This window comes from Triturus cristatus, chromosome 8, assembly GCF_964204655.1.
Source record: "Triturus cristatus chromosome 8, aTriCri1.1, whole genome shotgun sequence".
Taxonomy (NCBI): domain Eukaryota; kingdom Metazoa; phylum Chordata; class Amphibia; order Caudata; family Salamandridae; genus Triturus; species Triturus cristatus.
This window is the reverse complement of record NC_140591.1, coordinates 314,861,793-314,874,923: the sequence shown is the minus strand read 5'-3', so window position 1 is coordinate 314,874,923 and position 13,131 is coordinate 314,861,793. Positions and strand designations below refer to the sequence as shown.

The 13,131-nt window shown below is 41.5% G+C and overlaps 1 long non-coding RNA gene across 1 annotated transcript in view; it reads right to left on the bottom strand.

Moving 5' to 3' along the window:
- Nucleotides 1-3,556, bottom strand: part of LOC146802036 (uncharacterized) — a 170,321-nt gene extending 166,765 nt beyond the window's left edge. Inside the window, exon 1 of the long non-coding RNA XR_014967353.1 lies at nucleotides 3,275-3,556. This is a non-coding gene — a long non-coding RNA (uncharacterized LOC146802036). The remainder of the gene's footprint in view (nucleotides 1-3,274) is intronic.
- Nucleotides 3,557-13,131: the final 9,575 nt, after the last annotated feature.

The following is a 13,131-nucleotide window of genomic DNA, read 5'->3' as shown; positions in this document are numbered from 1 at the left end:
TAAATTTCCAACCTGCTTTTGTAGCACTGACACTTGAGAGCGTAAGGAATCCATTTTGATGGTGGAGGAGTTTAAAGAGTCGAAGTTCTGTTCCATTGTAGTCAGTGTTTTAAATGGGAAAAAATAAGTGCAGGTACTCATTAAAATTAGCTACAGGTGTAGTGAGTGGGCAGGGCTAGGGGTGGGGTTAAGGCCAGATATGATGATACTTAACGACTTCTATAGTAGTTGCAGCACATACCAAAACACATGAGAAATGTGTTTATATAAACAAAGCAAGTTAACTTATTACACAAAATGAAAGAGAAATGCCACAATATGTTAACATTTCCTTTTTTTTGCAATAGTTGCACCTTTTTAATGTCATACTGTTAATTGCTGTTTGGCACAATACTATATATTTTTGAGCATGCGAGTAGGAAGAAACTGAACATACCCCCACTTCGAACAAAAGATCTTATAGCACCAAGTAAATGAAGCAAACAATCATGACCCTACCCAGAAGAACTCGCTTGTCTCTTCCATCGATCTACCCATTCATCCTTTCATCCTACCATTTACCTGCTGAGGTTCACCATTTAACCTTTACATTCTATTCTCTATTCAGTCTTTCATCAATCATTCAGCTTTTCACCATTCCGTCTATCCACCCTTCATATCCAAACCTATCCATCCATCTCCAAACCTATCCATTCATCCTTTCAATCATCCATCTCTTTATCCACCTTTTCCCTCATCCATCAATCCATTCGCTCATCCATCCATCAAACCTTTCACTCTTTTATTCCATCAACCTTTTCATTCCATCCACCCTTTCACTCAATCCCTCCTTTCACTCATCCATCATCGACCCTTTCATTCGTCCATCCAATCTTTCACTTATCCACCCATCATCCGCACTTTTAGCCAATCATCCACCCTCTTTCACCCATTCATGCTTTCACTCATCCATCCATCCATCTATTCATCCATCCATACATCCACCCTTGCTCACTCATCCATCCACTCACTCACTCACCCACCCATCAACCCTTTTTTTCATTATTTATGAATCTTTGTCGCCAAGCAGACATGTACACACAACGTGCCACCCATTTTCTTTAAAATACCTCCTGAGAATGTCTTGATTCTCTCTCTTTCTCTCACTTGTTTCTTACAAAAACAGGCATACAAATGCAGGCAAACACACAAACATAGCAGACACACAGAGGCAGAGATTACAGGAGCACCAGTTACATTACAGAAAGTCACATTAATTTTTGTTTTAGGCCTAGCACAATTAAGTCATTTGCTCAGAATCACAGGATGTTGAGCTGAAGCTGGTACTAAAAACCTATTTTCATAGATCCTTGTTAGGCAGCTCTGCCGGCCCTAACATTACATCCTCTCAATTTTCCTATCTGGGAAAGATGCCTCACAGCCTATGCAAACATAAAGCCCCCACCAAGGCCTGAAAGACACTGGAGCGAAGGTTCTAACAACAGGCACACAGCAATACCAATTCACTAACTCTCCCCTTTCCCAGCAAACTATAGCTTCAGGGCGCTAGCCTGGACAGGGAGCAGGGAAGAAAAGCAGAGAGACCCTGAGGCACCATCCCATCGCCCAATGTCCGCCTTACCAATCTGATGCTGGGTAGCGTGTAATACCCCCCCAGCCCCCTTCTCAGACTCGTGCTGAGAGGTGCATTCATCTCGGGTGTCACACTGTAATTAGATTTGTGGAGTAGGGGATAGGCTCAGAGTCCCACACCTACAGTGTGATTGACTGGGCAGGGTCTGATTGGACCCTTCACTTTTATTCACAGAGGGCCGCAGGGCATTCACAACCCTAAACAGCCCTTAAGTGATGCTAATGAGCCGCTGCTGGATTGCTCAGCAGCGGCTCCATTCAGAGGCATACACTGCCCCTCCCTCCATTCTGCCTTCTCTTTTTCGGCAGCAGCCGAGCAGAGCACTTTCTGCGCAGCACAGTCTCCAGTGCCATGGAGCCTGCACTGCCTGACTTTCCCCTGAGTACCGGTACTGTCCTTGGCGAAGGAAAAGTTCCGGTACTCAAAGGGAGAAAAATAAAAAGTGGCGGTACTCAGTACCAGTGAGTACCGGCCCATTTAAAGCACTGATTGTAGTAACCCTGTCTTCCAGACTAGACCACCTGTCAGTAAGGAGTTGTAACTTAGAGTTAGTTTCCTCAACAAAAGGGCGTAAAACCCTGATTTCTTCCAGCAATATGTCCATTGAGACTGAGGAAGGTTGCTTAGGAGGAGAAGGAGGATCCTTTTTCAAACGTTTGCTTGACGCTTTAATCACACCAGAGGATAAAGAGGTAACAGATGTTGAGGCACCCTTAGGCGAAGCGCTTGTTGAGCCATCCATGGATAGACAATTGTAGCGAGAGTTTGAGTGAATGTAGAGCTTGCGTGTCGAGGATTTTGAATGGAAAGAATCCTTGGTTAATTTGCCCATTAAATTGAGTAGAAATGTAAGCAAAAGAAGCTGAAGAAGAAAAAAATAATAATTCTTATGTGCATCTTGTGTTATTTCGATGCCCAAAATTGACTTCTCAGCATAATATAAATGAAGAAACTTGAGAGAAAAAACACTGCTTCAAATGCGCTGAGAAGGACTGAGGAGAGTTCACAGCAGGACAGGCAAGAACCAAGTATGGTAATAACTCATGAGCCGCAAAGCTTTACATGAATACCGAAGAAGTAAAACATTCGATTGCAAACAATGCTGGGGCACATGAGGAGAGCTGACACAACAAGCTTTCAAATGCCTTTGTCAAGCACAGTCATTCAAGAAAGGGCAGCTGTTTAATAGTTAGTGCTCATATTGCATTCATTTAAGCAGAGACCATGTAGCTGCATGTAGATGCTCCAATTACAAACATAGGCATCCACAAAACCTTTAAAACCAAACTGTTACTTATGAAGAACGAGATGGTGACAGGCAACAGGTGATAGAAAATGCCACCACCGAGCACAATTATTCAAAAGAAGAGCAGCTGATTAATTCATATTGCATTCATTCGAGTAGAAACCAAGCCTCTGCATGTAATTGCTCCATTTAGAAAACGTAGGCGACCATTAAACCTTTGAAGTCAAACAGTTTCTTATGGAAAAGAAAAATGGTGACAGGTGACAAGTGGTAAAAAGAAAATTGCCGCCTCCGAGTACAGGCATTCAAAAAATGAGCAGCTGCTTAATAAATAGCGCTTATATTACAGTCATTCACGTAGAAACCAAGTGACTGCGTGTGATTGTGGCATTTACCAGTAAAGCTTCGCTGGCGCCAGGGTACGTCAGGCGCGATGTAAAATGGCGGGCGCTCCGTCACAGAAGCGCATCACAGTGCGGTTGAAGGAAAGAAGCCGTTACAGGGCACCACGAGTGATGAAAATTAGCTCCCTCGATGCTGCGATGTCTCCGGTTTCACAACCGCTACTCTGGGGAATCCATATGCGGTAATAGCTAGGTCAGGCTCGTCCTCCTCTCCGCCGTCCTGGGAGAGTCACAGACTAGCCGCCATCTTCCTCGGGCGCTAGCCACGCCCCCACGCCGAAACATACTTTATGTGGCATCGAGAATTGATGATACTCACATTTGATGGGCCTTCTCAATTTTTATTTGTGTATTCTACTGTTTTAAGAATTGTTGCACTACTACAGCTGTTTTGGTCTCATCCAGCTTATCCCCCGGCAACATTACTATTGCTTGCCCTTGTGAACATTGCTCTTGTATGTGTTTTTGTTATGCCATGCCTGCACTTTGCACTATGTATTCAGTATTGATTCAACTTATGCATTATGTGATTTAGACTTTTGATATGAATTTTATGACACTGGACACATTATTTTAAAATGTTTTAATTTTTATACTTGTTAAATTTTACTCAATGGTTTTTGCGTCTACGTTTATGGTTATTTAACCAAATAAAGTTCATTATGAATCAATGAAAATTTAAACACATCAATTGCTTCCATAAGGAAACAAGTATTGGCAAAACCAATAAGTTTTGCCTTCGAGAGTGATTGGTTTTGCCAATATCTTTTAGCCATGTTGAACTGTTGTGCAGCATGGCTGAAAGCTAAAAAAAGTGCTATGACGCAGCGCAGTTAGTGCTGACTGTGTCATAGCGCTTGTTGCTGGCTAGGTGGGAGGGAGACTGAGTTGCGGCAAACAACAGTGCAGGACATGGTGCAAACAACAAACATAGGACAGGGCAAGCAACAAACAACAGGGGGACATGCAATAACAATGGACCGGGGAAAGCAATAAACAATGCAGGATGGGGGCAAGCAACAAACAACATGGAGGGCAAGCAAAAAACAAAGTTGGGTGGAGCAGCAATCTAAATACTGCATGGGATGAGGCAAGCAATGGGCAACACAGGGCAAGCAACAAACGCAGGTCTGAGAACAAGCAACAAACAACACTGAATGTGGGACAAGCAGCAAACAAAGCGGGATGGGGGAAGCAACAAACTACACAAGAGCGTGAGACGAGAGCAAGCAACAAATAGAGAATTGAGCCAAGCAACGACAAGAATGGTAGGACAAGACGCAGCGCTGGATGGGAGGGCAAGCAACAACACAGACCATAATGGTTCAAGCAACAACACAGCGCACAATGGAGGGTAGTTGTGGGGCAACTAACAATCCAGAGGGCATGAAGGGGCAAGCAGCAACACGGACAGTGGATGGGGACAAGCTACAATATGGAAAGGGCATGGAGCCAGCAACAACATGGAGAGGGACAATAGTACATGGGTAAGTGAAAGAAACAAAGAGCGGAGAAGGTTATGAGGGAGTCGGTCTGCAAACACATGCATTATTATGGAGTGATTCCATTGAAAGAAAAAAGTAGCTCCAGAAGCGCAAGCAGTGGAAGGACCAAAGTGCTTGGGCCATGCTCCAGGGGAGGGACAAACATATGAAAAGGCAGTAAGGCCAGTACAGGCTGACCTAAGGGAAGCAGGGAAATGGGACTGACAAAGAAGCCAACCATTGGTAAGCAATGGCTGGGCTCTAAGCCCACTCTAAGCTAACACAATGTCTTGCAAGTGACAGCACATGCGCTGTCTCAAGAGAGACCTAAAAGTGAGGACTGAATTGCAGTCTTCAGGGAAAAGGAACCTAGATGTGAAGAATTCAAAGCAGAAAATAAGGAAGCGACCTTGCAGTGGCGGCTGGAAGTCTGCCGATAGGAGCGGCATGAAAAAAGGTTTAATACATTTTTTTAAAAGTACATAAATACAATTAAATACACAGAATTTACATAAAAAGATACTTACCATGTTGTCCGGAGACACATCCTCTTCGCTCCGGTTATCTTCTCCTGACATCACGTCATGTCCAGCTGGGCTTAACCAATCCAGGAGCTGCATGAGAGCAGTGCCAGGATTGGAGGGAGCGGCCCCTCTTGCTGCTCATGAGGACACTGGAGGCTTGTGTAGGCTCTCAACCCGGCTGTCTAAGGCAGCCGGGTTGAGAGATTTATATTGCACATGTCAGGATGGCCATCACACAGTCAGGCAGTCCACTGCTGCTGCCACTCAACAGGCCCTCCTCGTCCTGACACTTGGTTCAGGACAGGTTGACGGAAAATAAAATGGTAATGAATTAACTTCAGTACCATTTTATTTTTCGGTTTGGGGGCAGTTAAGTGGGGCAACGCTCCTCTGCTCAAATGTAGGAGTCCCCCCTGATGTCTTGGTGAAACTCAAAATATCAAATTAGAAAATGAAGCAAAATTCTGTTATAGTATAATGCTTTACTACCAGAATATTGATGTTATAATATTGACTTGCCAAATTATTATAGCAAAAATAGGTATGTATAGGTTTAGTATACTTAACTCCACATATGTGTGCGTTGATTATGCAAACACATGCGCAAGCACACACAAAACAAACTCTTGTAACTCTTAGTAAAGAACCAAATGTCCACACTTCCAAGATCCAATAAATGTATTGTTGCGATGTTACCAATAACTCGTTTCAGCCTCCGATAACCTTGTTCACATTATTTACGTGCAAGTGTGCCGTACGTTACAATAGACATAACCAACATACACGGAATCAAATTCACTTTTGGAAAGCACTTCTTGGTGCTTCGCTATACTTTCATAAATTAAGTCATTCATGAAAAAATCTATCATTTCGAAAATATAAAATGATTGTATCTTTAAACTAAATGAAAAATTGATCTATTTTCCCAATACATATATAAATATATAAATATAAATATATAAAATATCCAACATTGACAGAAGTAAACTTTTGGAAGATAGACCTATTGTAGCCATGTGCGAAGATGATGAATCCAATACTACACGCATGATCCTAACATACAATGGTAAATCTGAGCCAGTAAGAAAAATCTTGGCACAAAATTGGAAATTGCTAAAAAACGACCCCATAATAGGTGAGTGTCTACCAGACAGACCAAACATAACCTACAGAAGAGGCCGTACTTTTAGAGATCTGCTGGTCCATAGTGATTTAACCACCAACAAAGTCATGAGAAACATTAATTTGCAAGGTTTCTTTCCATGTGGGCACTGCAAGGCATGTGCCAACAGCCGCATGATCAAAGAATTCTGGAACACAAGTACTAACACAATGGTTAGCATTGACCAGTTCTTGACCTGTAACAGTACATATGTAATTTATGTGTTGGAATGCCCATGCAAATTAAGGTACGTGGGCAGTACAACACATATGGCAAAAAAACGGATTTTGGAACACATGAGGGCGATAACGAACAAAGATAAGCAATATCCTATTGCCCGTCACTTTGAAAGGTTTCATTTTTCAGATTGTAAGAAACTTTCTTATTATGGGATAGAGCAAATGCTACCGAGTAAACGAGGTGGAAATCGCATACTGAGACTCAGACAAAGAGAATCGAGACACATTATTGGTATGTGTACGAAATTCCCTAATGGACATAATATTGATGAGGAGATGTCAATCCATTTACAAACTGAATGAGCAAATTAACATTTCAATGGTATATGCATGTGCACCCATAATAACGTTTTGAGTACTTTCTGTAGTTATAGTTATCTGAACTAACTATAACGGGGGAATTTCAATGGTTTTTTACGAGTGAAATGTCCAGCTAACTATAACATGTGTGAAACCTATGGTTTTTTAAGTGAATATATATATATATATATATATATATATTACCTACTGGCGGTCGCCAGTAGGTAGTTATAGTTAGGACCACGTTTCCATAGGAAAACCTCAACATTCTATTTTGAATAACTTTGGCGCCGGTCGACGAATCCTCGCGAATTTCTCAAAATAGGTGGGGCGCTACGCTCCGCTCCTACCCTGAAAGTCTCGGGGGGATCCGTCAAGCGGGGGCTGAGATAAAAGGGGGGTCCCAAAACGCGTTTTTCCCATGCATTTTTCCATAGGACCTTTAGAACGAGCTACAGCCCGAACGGCTGAACAGAATTACTCAAAATTTGGCAGAGAGGTAGTCCCTAGGTCAAGGAAGTGCCTTTTGTAGGTTTGGTGTAAATCTGTTCAGTAGATTCTGAGAAAATAGCCTTTAAATCAATATATATATCTGAGCCCGCTTACGGTACGCTTACCGTACGCTTACGGTAAGCGTACGGCGGCGTGCGCGAGCGCGATTCTGATTGGCTGTTAGATCTTAGTAAACATTCGAATCGGTCGAAACCAGGAAGCGGCGGCCGCCATTTTGTGTATTTCACTCTGAAAAAAAAGAGTGAAAACAAGGAAAGGGGGCAATGAGGAGAGTTACAGACCCCCTAACATTTGTAAGGGGGTCAAAGAAGGACAGAAAAGTACAAAAAAAACATTTATTGATTTAAAAAAAAATCACGGGGTACGCGTACGGTAAGCTTACGGTAAGCGTACGGTAAAAAAAAAAAAAATAGATAAATGAAAAGCAGATTTAAGAGTTTAGAAATTAGGGAGCTCTAAAAAGAGCTGTTGTGTTTATGAAGTCATTTTTTTAGTGGTACCTACAAGTAAGTACCGATGCAGAGTCTAAGGTTCAAGAGGAAGACTCTGTTCCCTTCATCATTGAAGTGCACACCATCTCCTCTATAAATGTCTTGCATGTCATAACGCAAGTTGTTGTGGTAAATGGCACCCATACCATAGTCACGGAGGAAAGCAGAAACAGATTTGTTGACGTGCTTTCTTGCTTTGTCAATCTGTGGACAGAAATGATTGGACCAGTTCCATTTTTGCCTTTGGCATATGTTGGAAAACACAAAGGCAGTTTTAGGGAAAAGTGTAAACAGTTGTGCAAAGGTGTCCTTCATAAGCATTTCCAGACCTACCCCAGTCAAAGTGCCTAGGTCATTGCCACCACAGTGCACTATTATGAGGTCAGGGTGTTGGATTTGAATGAAGGATTTCACCAATGGCATCAATTGGTGCCACTTTAACCCTCTCTGACCAATCCATTTAATGTCTACATTTGGCAAAGCAAGGTCTCTCACCATATCTGTTTTCTCTGCAAACTTTTCACTCCAGAAGACATAGCTGTGCCCTACAATCCACACTGTGAACATCTTCAAAGGAGAACTGGATGCACTCAGGAGGTGTCTTTCAGTAGAATGGCAATATGAAAAGAAAGACAGTTTGGAAATGGAGGCATACATATTTTTTTAAAACAAAAAGAACTGATTGGCTGTTTCATGCCATTCTAGAATAAAAACTAGGCTGTATGTGAAAATTAATAGAAGCATGTTTTGTATTGGTACAAAAAAATGTGTAACCAAAGAACAGTACTATGGATTTGCTGTAAGGTTTGAAAAGTCAAGCACTCTTGCTCTGTGGAATTGAAACATTGTGTGTCGAACTTCTGACCTAACTGCACACAGCAGTGTTCCATGAGCTGTTGCTATGGTAGCAGGCAGAAGTCAAGTTGGGGGAAGGGTACTAGGCAGAAGTCAAGTTGGGGGCAGGGTACTTTTGGAAAAGGGTTGGTTTTCAACCAATAGAAATGTGTGATTACATTTGAAAAAAAGGGGGAAGCACTGAGATTTGAAACTTACATGTATATGTGTGGAAAAATAGAGGGAAAGTTTGCCATTATCTGGTTCTGCTGAGAGGAGAGAGGTGAACACAACAGAGATCCTGGCTCTGATAATCTGCTGTTTGAGTGTCACATTTCTTTCACAACTAACTAATTTTAAAGGTGAGTTTACAGTTTGAGAGGGGATGTATGTGGTAACTTAAGAAATGAATAATAGAAATGGGAATTGTTTTTGTTGTAGTTACACATGGTGGTTTCATAATGTGTCAGTCTGTAAAAGTGATTTTCACTCGACCCGAAAAAAAAAGAGCAGAAAATGTGCTTTCAAATTGGCAAAGAAATTTCGTTTTGGGACTAATGTGAAAACATGACTCTGTGTGCATAGAAGAATTATAGGCAGAGATTTATTGCGTCTTGCTCTGGTGATTTCACAGTTGCATTAGATGGAAAGGGGGAGCGAATTTTTTGGGGAAGAAGCAGAGGCTTAGCACACACCCATGTGCTTGCCATGTATAGTCATGCACAGTATTTAGAAGCCACTGGGGTTTTCAGGTTTAAGTCTGTAATGCAAATACATTCAGCATCACTAAGGCTGGTTGCCCTGGCTGGAGTGTAGGCAGACACAGAGAATGCACATGGTGTTGGTCTGAAAAAAAAACAGCTTGGACACATGCAATTAAATAAATCAAAAATAGTGGTTTCATAATGTGTCAGTCTGTAAAAGTGATTTCAAATTGTAAAAAGAGATTTTCACTTGGCCCTAAAAAAAAAGAGCAGTAAGTGTGCTTTCAAATTGGCAAAGAAATTTCGTTTTAGGACTAATGTGAAAACATGACTCTGTGTGCCTAGAGGAATTATAGGCAGAGATTTATTGCGTCTTGCTCTGGTGATTTCACAGTTGCATTAGATGGAAAGGGGGAGCAAATTTTTGGGGGAAGAAGCAGAGGCTTAGCACACACCCATGTGCTTGCCATGTATAGTCATGCACAGTATTTAGAAGCCAGTGGGGTTTTCAGGTTTAAGTCTGTAATGCAAATACATTCAGCATCACTAAGGCTGGTTGCCCTTGGTGGAGTGTAGGCAGTCACAGAGAATGCACATGGTGGTGGTCTGAAAAAACAGCTTGGACATGTGCATTTAAATAAAAGAAAAAAAAGTGGTTTCATAATGTGTCAGTCTGTAAAAGTGATTTCAAATTGTAAAAAGAGATTTTCACTTGGCCCGAAAAAAAAAAGAGCAGTAAGTGTGCTTTCAAATTGGCAAAGAAATTTCGTTTTAGGACTAATGTGAAAACATGACTCTGTGTGCATAGAGGAATTATAGGCAGAGATTTATTGCGTCTTGCTCTGGTGATCTCACAGTTGCATTAGATGGAAAGGGGGAGCGAATTTTTGGGGGAAGAAGCAGAGTCTTAGCACACACCCATGTGCTTGCCGTGTATAGTCATGCAAAGTATTTACAAGCGAGTGGGGTTTTCAGGTTTCAGTCTGTAATGCAAATACATTCAGCATCACTAAGGCTGGTTGCCCTTGCTGGAGTGTAGGCAGACACAGAGAATACACATGGTGGTGGTCTGAAAAAAAAAAAGCTTGGACATGTGCAATTAAATAAATTTTTAAAAAAGGTTTCATAATGTGTCAGTCTGTAAAAGTGATTTTCACTCGGCCCGAAAAAAAAAGAGCAGTAAGTGTGCTTTCAAAATGGCAAAGAAATTTCGTTTTGGGACTAATGTGAAAACATGACTCTGTGTGCATAGAGGAATTATAGGCAGAGATTTATTGCGTCTTGCTCTGGTGATTTCACAGTTGCATTAGATGGAAAGGGGGAGCGAATTTTTTGGGGAAGAAGCAGAGGCTTAGCACACACCCATGTGCTTGCCATGTATAGTCATGCACAGTATTTAGAAGCCAGTGGGGTTTTCAGGTTTAAGTCTGTAATGCAAATACATTCAGCATCACTAAGGCTGGTTGCCCTTGCTGGAGTGTAGGCAGACACAGAGAATACACATGGTGGTGGTCTGAAAAAAAACCAGTTTGTACAGGTGCAATTAAATAAATCAAAAATAGTGGTTTCATAATGTGTCAGTCTGTAAAAGTGTTTTCAAATTGTAAAAAGAGATTTTCACTTGGCCCTAAAAAAAAAGAGCAGTAAGTGTGCTTTCAAATTGGCAAAGAAATTTCGTTTTAGGACTAATGTGAAAACATGACTCTGTGTGCATAGAGGAATTATAGGCAGAGATTTATTGCGTCTTGCTCTGGTGATTTCACAGTTGCATTAGATGGAAAGGGGGAGCGAATTTTTGGGGGAAGAAGCAGAGGCTTAGCACACACCCATGTGCTTGCCATGTATAGTCATGCACAGTATTTAGAAGCCAGTGGGGTTTTCAGGTTTAAGTCTGTAATGCAAATACATTCAGCATCACTAAGGCTGGTTGCCCTTGGTGGAGTGTAGGCAGTCACAGAGAATGCACATGGTGGTGGTCTGAAAAAACAGCTTGGACATGTGCATTTAAATAAAAGAAAAAAAAGTGGTTTCATAATGTGTCAGTCTGTAAAAGTGATTTCAAATTGTAAAAAGAGATTTTCACTTGGCCCGAAAAAAAAAAGAGCAGTAAGTGTGCTTTCAAATTGGCAAAGAAATTTCGTTTTAGGACTAATGTGAAAACATGAGTCTGTGTGCATAGAGGAATTATAGGCAGAGATTTATTGCGTCTTGCTCTGGTGATCTCACAGTTGCATTAGATGGAAAGGGGGAGCGAATTTTTGGGGGAAGAAGCAGAGTCTTAGCACACACCCATGTGCTTGCCGTGTATAGTCATGCAAAGTATTTACAAGCGAGTGGGGTTTTCAGGTTTCAGTCTGTAATGCAAATACATTCAGCATCACTAAGGCTGGTTGCCCTTGCTGGAGTGTAGGCAGACACAGAGAATACACATGGTGTTGGTCTGAAAAAAAAACAGCTTGGACATGTGCAATTAAATAAATTTTTAAAAAAGGTTTCATAATGTGTCAGTCTGTAAAAGTGATTTTCACTCGGCCCGAAAAAAAAAGAGCAGTAAGTGTGCTTTCAAAATGGCAAAGAAATTTCGTTTTGGGACTAATGTGAAAACATGACTCTGTGTGCATAGAGGAATTATAGGCAGAGATTTATTGCGTCTTGCTCTGGTGATTTCACAGTTGCATTAGATGGAAAGGGGGAGCGAATTTTTGGGGGAAGAAGCAGAGGCTTAGCACACACCCATGTGCTTGCCATGTATAGTCATGCACAGTATTTAGAAGCCAGTGAGGTTTTCAGGTTTAAGTCTGTAATGCAAATACATTCAGCATCACTAAGGCTGGTTGCCCTTGCTGGAGTGTAGGCAGACACAGAGAATACACATGGTGGTGGTCTGAAAAAAAAACAGCTAGGACATGTGCAATTAAATAAATTTTTAAAAAAGGTTTCATAATGTGTCAGTCTGTAAAAGTGATTTTCACTCGGCCCGAAAAAAAAAGAGCAGTAAGTGTGCTTTCAAAATGGCAAAGAAATTTCGTTTTGGGACTAATGTGAAAACATGACTCTGTGTGCATAGAGGAATTATAGGCAGAGATTTATTGCGTCTTGCTCTGGTGATTTCACAGTTGCATTAGATGGAAAGGGGGAGCGAATTTTTGGGGGAAGAAGCAGAGGCTTAGCACACACCCATGTGCTTGCTATGTATAGTCATGCACAGTATTTAGAAGCCAGTGAGGTTTTCAGGTTTAAGTCTGTAATGCAAATACATTCAGCATCACTAAGGCTGGTTGCCCTTGCTGGAGTGTAGGCAGACACAGAGAATACACATGGTGGTGGTCTGAAAAAAAAACAGCTTGGACATGTGCAATTAAATACATTTTTAAAAAAGGTTTCATAATGTGTCAGTCTGTAAAAGTGATTTTCACTCGGCCCGAAAAAAAAAGAGCAGTAAGTGTGCTTTCAAAATGGCAAAGAAATTTCGTTTTGGGACTAATGTGAAAACATGACTCTGTGTGCATAGAGGAATTATAGGCAGAGATTTATTGCGTCTTGCTCTGGTGATTTCACAGTTGCATTAGATGGAAAGGGGGAGCGAATTTTTGGGGG